General features: G+C 35.7%; 1 protein-coding gene across 36 annotated transcripts in view; it reads left to right on the top strand.

Annotated features, from left to right (window-relative positions):
* LOC106878639 (thrombospondin type-1 domain-containing protein 7A) overlaps positions 1-11,306 on the top strand; it is a 1,055,067-nt gene that overhangs the window by 572,059 nt on the left and 471,702 nt on the right. Inside the window, exon 1 of one of the 36 annotated variants that reach the window (XM_089364008.1) lies at positions 498-531. The exons of 34 other annotated variants lie outside the window; for them this stretch is intronic. The gene's annotated coding sequence lies outside the window, so the exon portion shown is untranslated. Of the gene's footprint in view, positions 1-497; positions 532-11,306 lie in introns of those variants that run through there. One more of the 36 variants, XR_016244539.1, reaches the window with a different exon arrangement.

Below are 11,306 nucleotides of genomic sequence, written 5' to 3' on the forward strand. Positions count from 1 at the left end.
TAGACAATTTTTTTTTTGTGTGTGCAGGAAGCAGCAGTAGCCATGGCAGCAGTAATATCTACTGTCACACTTGATTAAACGCAAAACAGAACAGCCATGATGCAATTAGTTCACAGTTGGACTTGGAATGCTTTTGTTTTGTAATATTTTTCTTGTGTTTTTGGTCATGGCTCCTCTTCTGATGACTGACAACATTGAATGCAGGAAAAGACAAAAGTGGAGAACACAATAAAGACAACTATAAGAATATGTTTCCCACTTGAGAAATTAGTTTGATTTCTGAAAGGAAGACAGTCTCCACCCCCACCCAGACACAGAAATGGGTAACAGCTGGTTGTCTTGAAGGCAGATCAGTTCTGCTCCAGCAGCTGGCATCTACTGACTTTTATTTCCTTCTCTCCTCCTACCTTACTCTCACTTTCCCTCCCTTTTCTAACCTCTTCTCCCCTTTCCCCTCTCTCTTAGGTAGGTCATAATAAAAAAAAAAACTTTACAATGTCATTAAGCTCAGCACAAAGGAATAACCAACAAGTAGGTGGTTACATTTTCTCATTCCACTTTCTCTATTACTCTCTCTCTCTCTCTCTCTTTTCCTTGCATCTTTACCTTTCATTTCACCTCTTCTCTTCTGATTTTCCTCTGAAACATTTACCTTGTAAATATTCAGCCACAGGTACTCAGGCGGCTTTTGTTGGTTAAAATAAATGATTATTAGTGTTGCTGTCATTATCATCTCACCACAAAGAAAATAATTATCAAATTGTCTCATTAAATCAGGAATATTCTAGCTTCATTTGCATATAATTCCTTGTTGTATTGCAAACTAACACATTTAACAATTCTGGTTGCTTCTGGTATCTACTTTAATAAGCTATGCCTTGTCCTGAGATCATATTTTAACAACAGGAAATAAAGGTTCCTTCAGATAACATCTTCATTGCCAACCATTCTCAGAATTTTGGTTTTGATCCAACACACTTCAAGTTGATTGTGACATCTTCATCTTCAGTTTTGACTAATTTCTCGCCTTAGCCTTTCCAGATTCACTGACCCCTGCAGCAACAACAACTAACACCCTAACCTTGCACTTACACTCAATGAAATGTCAAAACTTTCATTAATTAAAATCGAGTCATTTCACTTACTGCATTAGTTCAACATCAGTTCAGCCTAAAATGCTACACACACCCTCCATTTCAGTATATTCATGCCATGAATAAACGGCAGCAAGCTAACGGAACTGCTCGCATGCTGGGCGAATTGCTCAGCAAGTATTTCATTCAGCTTTACATTCTGAGTTCACATTCTACCCAGATCAACTTTGCCTTTCATCCTTTCAGGGTTGATTAAGGTAAAGCTCTAGGATCAATGCTACTGACTTAACTCCTTCCTTAAAATTGCTGGTCATGTGCTTAAAGGATTTTAAACCAATATATTAATGCAATGAAGGCAGCAGAAGGACAGAATCATTGAGGCAGCGAGTTGGCTGAAACGTTAGCACGCCGGGCGAAATGCTTAGTGGTATTTCATCTGTCTTTGCATTCTGAGTTTGAATTCCGCCGAGGTCGACTTTGCATTTCATCCTTTTGGGGTCCATAAATTAAGTACCAGTTGCATGCTTGGGTCAATCCAATCGACTGGCTCCCCCTCTCCAAAAATTTCGGGTATTGTGCTTAGAGTAGAAAATAATATGTAGGCATAATGGTGTAGTGAAGAAATTTGCTTTGCTGTCATAAGGTTCTGAGTTCAATACCACTGTATGTAGGTGTGAAGTGACCAATGCCTTGTGAGGGAAATTTGTTGTACAGACACTGTGTGGAAGTTTGTCATCATCATCTCTCTCTCACTCTCTCTCTCTCTCTCTCTCTATCTATCTATCTAAATATATATACACATATACCATTTAATTAATAAGAGCACTAAATTTTGCCTCCCCTTTATGCAAATTAGAGCAGGCTAATTTAGTTGTATCTATGCCAGTATATTCCATAAATAGTACTGAACTAATCCTCTCTCTGTGGCCAGGTTGATCTTGTTTCTCTGGTCAGAGAGAGAAAAGAGTTTCAGTTTAACTGCAGCATCTACTTTACACAGTAGCCAAGATGTGGGTTTATTGAATACACATACATACTAACACACACACACGGACACATATATACACCCACCCCAAAGTTTCCCACATAATTATCTATCCAGAGATGGTGCGTTGCTTCTATCATGTATATATATATGTCAGTGTTAGTGTGTGTATGCATGTGTGTGTGTGCATACACGGACAAACATATATATATATATATAGACATGTGCTAGTATATAATATGTACATAGGTATTTATGTATCTTTATACACATATGCGCACTGTCAAACATACAGCAGTTATATGTAAACACAGATTGGTAGACAGACATAAATCATTCGTTAGTAAACATATTCTTTATCAGCTTTTTTTTTTAACTCCTAGAAATACATTAATCACAAGAAAAGACTTCTGTAGAATCCTGAAGAGAACAATTCCCAACCCTGGTTCTTTGTAAGACGACATCAGATTAATCTCATGAGATCTAACACTACTCACACATACACACACACATATACAGTCATCTATCTATCTATCTATCTATCTATTTATCTATCTATCATCTATCTATCATCTATTTATTATCTATCTATCCCTCCCTTCCTTCCTCGTTCTATATATACATACGTATGTTTGTATTTATGTATGCATAATTTCTTGGTTCTTTAGGAATAATGAAAGCCACAACCTAAAAAATAACTGAATGCTATTTTTTTTGTTAGCAGACTAAATAAGAATTTCCAGTAGAAATTGAATGTGACAAATATACAGTTTGTTTCCCTCCTGTATAGAGCTTGTCTAGGTTGTAATTGGAAGTATATTGTAACGAAGAATGAAAGAATGGCTGGAAAGAGTTTATTATTGAGAGGAAATGGTGAAATGTGTATGTTAAGGTGAACACTCCCAAGACAGCAAAGTGCACAGTGATAGGAGAGCATGTTATTCATGAGTGGGGTGAAAATAACCCGTGCTGAATAAGTAAATTGGTGAATGGAAAATATAAAAATGAATAAAGATAGATTAGATAGAAGATGACTAACGATAAGCAGTAGTTAAAGCTAAACGATTGGAAATAAGCAGAGATTAAAAATGAGAGAAGCGGCAAATATTTAATTGCTGTGAAAAACTTGACACTTACAAAGCTTGATGTCAATTAATTGAAATTTATGTATATACTTACATCTGTTGTTCACATTAACTTGATAATTGGAGAAGTGAGAAACCATTGCATTATTCCAAACTTAAAAACTACTAAGGCATTTTATGTCAACTTCTATATTTTTTTCAATATTAAATTGCTGAATTATATATTAAAGTGTCCCCTTACACACCATACTTATTTATTGACTCCTGCATTTACCAATTTACCTTCCTAATTACATCAAAATTTTTTTATTTCTTCTCAAAACTCTTGGCTTTCTCATGAATTCACATATTAAATTCCAGTAGTGAGACATTTTGTTCTTATATTTAACTTACCGCTCCATTCTTAATGTCCATTTTTCTTTTTTATAATCATTTATTAACAACCACTTATCTTTAGTCAGCTTTTATCTTTTTCACTTTTTATATTTTTAGTTTTATTTTATTATTTTTTTTTTGCAATCATTTTCAATCATTTCAAAATTTTGCCATCACTTTTCATCTCCGAATTATTCATCAAAAGTTACCTCCCCCTTTCATTAATAATGAAGTCGACTGATTATTTTGTAAACTACATGCTACGTTGATGATGACGACATGCACATGTGTGTGTGTGTGTGTGTGTGAACGACTTCAGGCTTTATGCTCCACAAAGGAGCAAAACAGCCGTGAATGTTAATTTCATTTTAGAAACTTTGTGTGTGAGTGTCTGTGTATATTCTCTTTATTCTTTCACTTGTCTCAGTATCTTGACTGCAGCCATGCTGGAGCACTACCTTTACTCGAACAACTTGACCCACGCACTTATTCTTTATAAGCCTAGTACTTATTCGATCAGTTTCTTTTGCAAAACCGGTATGTTACAGGGACATAAACACACCAACATCGGTTGTCAAGCAATGGTGGGGGACAAACACAGACACACACATGATGGGCTTCTTTCAGTTTATGTCTACCAAATCCACTCACAAAGCTTTTGGTTACCCTGAGGTTACAGAAGAAGACACTTGCCCAAGGTGCCATGTATCGGGACTGAACCCAGAACCATGTGATTGGGAAACAAGCTTCTTACTATATGGCCATGTCTGTGTGCCTCTCTCTCTCCCTATATCATCATCATCATCATCATCATCATCATTATTTAATGTTTGTTTTCCATGCTGGCATGGGTCAAATGGTTTGACAGATGCTGGCAAGCCCAGATGACTGTACCATGCTCTATTGTCTGCTTTGGCAGACAATACATATGGGTATGTGTGTGTGTGTGTGTGTGTGTGTGTGTGTGTGTGTGTGTGTGTGTGTGTGTGTTTATACACACATACACACGCACAAATGCATCAGCCATAGCTATCACTTGCAAATGAGTAGGACCTTATGTCATTTACCATGCTGTCACAAATCGTTTTAATTAGCTGTGCCTTCCCAAGCACGCCTGGATATACTCCAGGTCCTTCTACCACTTGGCCAGTGAAACAGCTCTCAGCCAGTGTTATTTTGTTTTTATCAGTTGTGTAGACTGTAGCAATGAGAAATGAAGTAGCTTGCTTAAGGATAGAATGTGGTACCTAATACTATAAAGTCTTAACAAAAGTCCTAAGGCACAAGGCCTGAAATTTTAGGGGAAGGGGTCTAGCTGTTCACATCGACCCTCGTGCTCCACTAGTACTGATTTTATCAACTCTGAAAGGATGAAAAGCAAAGCCGACCTCAATGGAATATGAACTCTGAATGTAAAGCCAGGTGAAATGCCTCTTTGCATTTCGTCTGGCTAAAGATTCTGCAAGCTGGCACGAAATACAAAGTCCTGGGGATTGAAATCAACATGACGTGGAATATGAAGACCAACATGATACCATCGATTATTGGAGCACTAAATCTAATGAAGAAAGAAACGGAAATTTCAGCAACCATACAAAGTGCAAGATCAATATTCATGTAGTCCAGAAGACTACAATTTGGAGCAGCTTGCATGGTGTGGAGAGTGCAGTCATTCAAGAGACAACTTCTTTGTAGATGCCTCTGGTCTATAGTTCGGACGTGAGGATATAAAGCAACAAGTAGACAAGAAACAACAACAACAAAAACAACAATCATAATAATGATGATGATGGTGATGATGATGATGAAGATAATGATAATAATAACAATAAGCCTTTCTACTATAGGCTGAATTTTGGGGGATGGGACTAGTTGATTGTATCAACCTCCAGTGCATAACTGGTACTTAATTTATCGACCCTGAAAGAATGAAAGGTGAAGTTGAACAACAACAACAAACTGATTTAAAAGTAGAGTTCAAAAGAATGTGGGGGATGTTTGACAGCAAAAGGGGCAAGTGATATCAGTTGTCATCAAAGCATTAGGTTCATTCCTCAAAAGCCAACATGGCATCGGTCTGCAAATAGTTGGACATCAAGACAAATGTACGACTGATCCCAAAACCTTTCTCCCTTCTAAGTTCAAATTCTTCAGAAAGTACTTTCTGCCTTAGGACTTTTGTTAAGACTTTATAGTTAGCTACTGAAACCAATATTTTATATCCATACTGTACAGTGTAAGTAGTAGTAGTAGTAGTAGTAGTAGTAGTAGTAGTAGTGGTAGTATTGCTGCTGCTATTTTATTTGATCCACCCACCCCTTCTCCCTTTGTATTATGCTTTTTCTTTGTCAAAGACAGAAGAGCTTTTTTTTTTTTTTTTGCAAAAGGAAATGTTGAAACCTGTTCAATGAGAAGCGAGGAATTCATAAGATATGATCTAAAGTTTCCAGCATCTCATATGCTTCCGAATCTTTTTCTACCAAACCCTACTCGTTCTCTATGTTCTTTATACTTTTATTTCCCATAGAAGTCAAAGAGAATTTTTCTGGGGTGTTTTTTTTTCTTTCTTCTTTTGTTTTATATTTGCAAAAAAAAGTCTGGAAGGAAAAAAAAGTGATAAAAGAATGAAAAATATTGAGTGAAAGATGGACGAGAGAGAGAGAGAAGAGGGTGAAGAGGGTAAGGAGGGGGTAAAGAGAGAGAGAGAGAGGAGGGTAAGGAGGGGGTAAATAGAGAGAGAGAGGAGGATAAGGAGGGGTAAAGAGAGAGAGAGAGAGGAGGGTAAGGAGAGAGAAGATGGCATAAGGAGAGAGAGAGAGGGGGTAAGGAGAGAGAGAGATAGAAGAAGAAAAAAGGAAAGACAAAATAGAGCAATAGAAAGTATGAAGGTTGAAAAAAATTTAAGAATAGAGGAGGTAGGAGGGAGAAGAAAAGAGAAAGAGGAGGAGGAAGAGAGAGATGGAGAGAGATAATAGGAGAGTGTTTGAGAGAGTGATTTGGATAAAAGTAAAATGGGTGTGGAAAGTTGAGAGGAATACAATAATGGGTTAATAGACTTGGGTGAAAGGATTCTAAAGAAAATAGCAAACCTAAAATTCTCACTGACTGCTGAGAGATAGGAAAGAGGAAATCCTTTATAGATTTTCATGATCATTGCTTTATTGTTTAATTCTTGAAGTCAATCTTTAGATAATGCTGAAGAATGTAACGGACTTCCAATTGTAATAGCTGCAGCAGAGTATATAACGAGAGAGAGAGAGAGAGCAGATTCTATCGTTGTGTGTACAAAATTTCAATAAAGAGGTTGAAGTGGGATGGGGTGGGGGGGATTAAGAAAGAAAACAAAAGTGGAAATGTTTTTGAAATGTGCAAAATTAATATTTATATTGTGTTTGAATGTTTTAATTTTTCTTTAAATATAATAACGTAAAGGCAATTCTAAAGTTCGCTATGTGACTGAATGAATGCTTGTATCCACAATTTCTCTTGCTGTATTCCACATAAAATGGATTTCAATGGATTTCATAAATCTGTTTGTCTGTATCTTCTACATTATCTTTGACAGAAGGCAACTTAAATCATCCTTCTGTGTGCTCATTCTCAAACATGCCTACGTAAACTAGATTTGGCATGCGGACGTGTATATGATAACCACTGTCTATGTAAACAGAACAAGATTTATAATGATCCCCCACTACCCATACAAATACCCATATGCAATCGTTGGGCTTTACTAACTCTAAAGAATGTGTGCCTCCTCTTATGTTATGCTTTATTCAAGGATGTCACGAAGAGTACGTTAACTTAATAAACACGACATTGAAATATGAACCAATGAGGCACCCTCTACGTCACAGCTGGAACACCTGCTAGATATAGCAGCTAAATTTCTCTCATATCACACTGTAACAACTTAAGAAAAAGGGATATACAGTTTAATGGAGCATAGAATGTCTGAGAGAATATATAATGATCATGGCTTGAATGATATGATCATAGATTAGCTCCAGCAGGACTGACCCCCAGGCTAGGTAGCGAGCTGGCAGAAATGTTAGCATGCCGGGTGAAATGCTTAGTGGTATTTCGTCTGTCTTTATGTCCTGAGTTCAAATTCTGCCGAGGTCAACTTTGTCTTTCATCCTCTTGAGGTCGATAAATTAAGTACCAGTTGCATACGTGGGTTGATCTAATCAACTGACCCCCTCCGCAAAAATTTCAGGCCCTGTTTCTGAACATTTTAATGAAATAAACTTCATTTTATTCAAGAAAAGAAAAAATAAACTTCTAGAAGAACATAACACAATTGTCTAAAAATATATTAATGCTTGGAAAAATTTGAATTCTTTAACAATATCTGTGTATGTCAACAGAGAAATTCAAAGCTTTGCACTTGCCAGCAAATTTATTATTTTCTGTTTACATATGAGAATGGCATTTCTCAGTGAGTTGTGAATGATAGATTCTGTGTCTGTTGATGATGAGGAATAACAACACAGAAACCTGCATCCAGCATTCCAATGATGCCATTCAATACTTAGTTTAGTTTTCACAAGCATTGTCTGTGAAGGGAATTCCTCTTCTGAGACAGTTCCTGCAGGAAATGTCTTTCCCCACTTGAGTGTGCTTGAAAGTGTTAAATAAAAATGTACCTAGCTTTATTTTAGCAAACAAAGTGTAAGCTTACAATATTTCTATCTATGGAAAGCAAATGTTAAATAATGATGATGATGACTTCTGCCTTTTTATTGAATTTCACTTCCCAATCATCATTAGATGTTTCACTCCTTGAAATGTGTATAGTTCCAAACTATTCCTTTAATTAATCATTTACAAATACAAATGTTTACAATTAGTTTTGTCACTGACTTGAAAATAAAACAAACCAACAAAAATAATAATTAACTTTTGTAAATATATGTCCATAATGACTAATTAGAAAAGCAAGACCAATTAATTGTTTTCATACTAACCCACCAGAAAACCAGCCATATGCTTTGATGAGACAAAAAAAAAAAACACCCATTAAAATGTATTGTATTTATATTCAAATCTTTCATTTTCTGTTTATGAAAGTACTTTTTGTTTGAAACACTAGCTTAATGACCGAGAAGTTCATTAGTGTACTAAATGCCTCCAAATTAATGAGTGTATTTCATCAGAAATCTGGTAATGGATTTATCAATATAAATACCCAATAAAATTTACAAAAAAAAAAAATTGTTTTAATTACAATCAAAGAGTACTTTTATTAAGATATCATAACCTTAATATCTTTTCTTTAATCTTTTAATTGTGTGTAATTAAATTTCATGGTCATTCCTATGATGATGTTAATTATCCACCAAAAACTAGAATTGATATTTTCTGTGAGTCATGTTGCCTCATAATAGACATGACATACTTCAACAAAAAGATAGATTGGTTTATAAAACCACATTTCACAGAGAAGTTTTGAGTCACATATTGCTTATATCCACTTTAGAAGGGTTAAATATGGACAAAAGTTTTAGTTGAAACACTCTGTCATACTTTTATATCTTATTTTCCTCTTCAATATTCTTAGTATTGAGTAATTTCCTGATACTGTTTTATCTCTTTCCAAATTCTTACCAATTTTTTTTTTTATGCTTACGAAACACTGCAAACTTCAACAAAGTTTATGGCCATCTTCAGCACATAAAGAGTTTCTCTCACATCTTTTTTTTTTATTTCCCAATTATTAGAATTGTCATATCAACTTTTCTTTTATGGTCTGTGTTGTGTAGTTGTGCAGATATGGAATATGTCTGTAGGAAATCTCTTTACAATAGGATTATGTCAGTTTTGTCTGCTTTAATAACACAAAGCTACAAACACTGCACATTATGAGAAAACATTATCTCCTTCCCCTAAACATGAACAACCTTCAATTAAAGCCTTTAAGGTCACTGCAAAGACGAGGCTTAAGCGATTCTGGTGAATCATTCTGGAAAATAATCCTACACAACATAGCAAAGACTTACCCTCCCTTCATAGCTACTGACTCTCCCACAAAACCGAGAGGGGACTCATAATAAAGTCCTGCTCCCGTGTCTGGAATGGTGCTGCTGCTATAAACAAACATTGGTTAATGACATCCAGAGAAATGCCACCATTTGTCTTGGACTCTGAAAATGCTTACCACCAATACACTTCAGTATCTGGAAAATAGTTTTAAGTCTCTTCCTCCTGTCTTTTTAATCTCTGCTGCTAGAAACTGGTGGGCTTATGACCATCTCTACTCAGTTAATCCCAACTCCTTAATTTCTTCTCTTCCATTTTGTTCCTGTCTCTCCACAATATTGACCATCGGAAAGCCCTCCCCCAACCCAACGCCAGTACATGTCTTTCTTGTAATTGTTGACTTACAACTGTTCCAGAGGAACATTAACCATATCAGTCTCACCAGTCTTAAAGGGACATGGAAGGCTATGGGCATGACCCCTTCCACCTGATCAATCCAATAAAGGAAAATAATGTCACTGGCCATATTGAAACTACTAAGGTGACTAATAGTGAGTTATGCCACTTGTTGTTGTTGATGATGATGATGATGAGGGGGAAGTCATGGATTTCCTATTATTGTTCCTCAGCTACATCTCATGAGTCACCAGCACACACACATACATGCATATATACATGCATGCATTTGCTCACACACACACATTCATACATATGCACACATGCACTCACATGCACACATATGCAAATACACTCCAACATAGATGCACACACACACACACACACACACACACACACACACACACACACATATATATATATACAGAAAGAGAGAGAGAAAAAGAGAGTGATGCATATACCCAATCACATTGCCATCCTATCCATAAATTGGCTTCGTCTATGATGCAAGGCTTCGTAAATGATCTCCAGGAATATTATTGGAGATGGCTCTCTTGAAGTACATAACAAAGTGAATCACCAAAACTACTGACAGGAATAAAACTGAAAGTTCTTTTTCCATTCTCAATTCTCACCAAATATTTTACCTGTGATAGAATTACGGTGCAACTAAAAGGACGGAAACATATTTGACACAGAATCTGCAAATAAACCACAATATTAAAAATAGAACTTTGTTTCATCACTCATCTTTCATTGTATAATGAATAATTAGCAATAATTGTTGCTCCCAATTATGCTTCACTAATTCTAATGAGGAAAATGAAACCTATCACTGATGAATTACAATGAATTAATATTTAAATATAAATCATTTAAAAGATTCATGGCTAGAAAAAATTAAATTTTAGATTTATATTATTGGAATCGATTCTAATGACTTTAAAATATGTTGGCTGATTAGTTTAATTAGGTTTGATAATGATAATAATGAAGATCTCTTTTATTAGCCACAAGAGTGATGACTGGAGGAACAGAACAAGGACTAATAACAAAAACCGAGTGTTTCCACAGTTGTAGTAATAAAAGCACTTTTTCTAAGTGTAATGTTTAAATCTATTAGTAATTTTTCTGTAACTTAGAAACAAATTTTAATATAAATAAGAAGTTACCTGTCAACGAGTCCTAGTGTGGAAATATTTCCCTCTCACCCACAAACAGTGAACTAATGAGGAAGCCTCTACATAGCCAGTTAGCCAGCTAGAAATAACAGTCACATTTTCTTTAAATCATACCTTAAAGTCTTACAAAAAATGTCACGTCTATAGTTGGAACACCTTCGAGCCTGTAGATCTACCCTGTCAATTTTGATCTGTAGCTAAACTTGAA

Source organism: Octopus bimaculoides, chromosome 16, assembly GCF_046866305.1.
Source record: "Octopus bimaculoides isolate indiv1 chromosome 16, ASM4686630v1, whole genome shotgun sequence".
Classification (NCBI taxonomy): domain Eukaryota; kingdom Metazoa; phylum Mollusca; class Cephalopoda; order Octopoda; family Octopodidae; genus Octopus; species Octopus bimaculoides.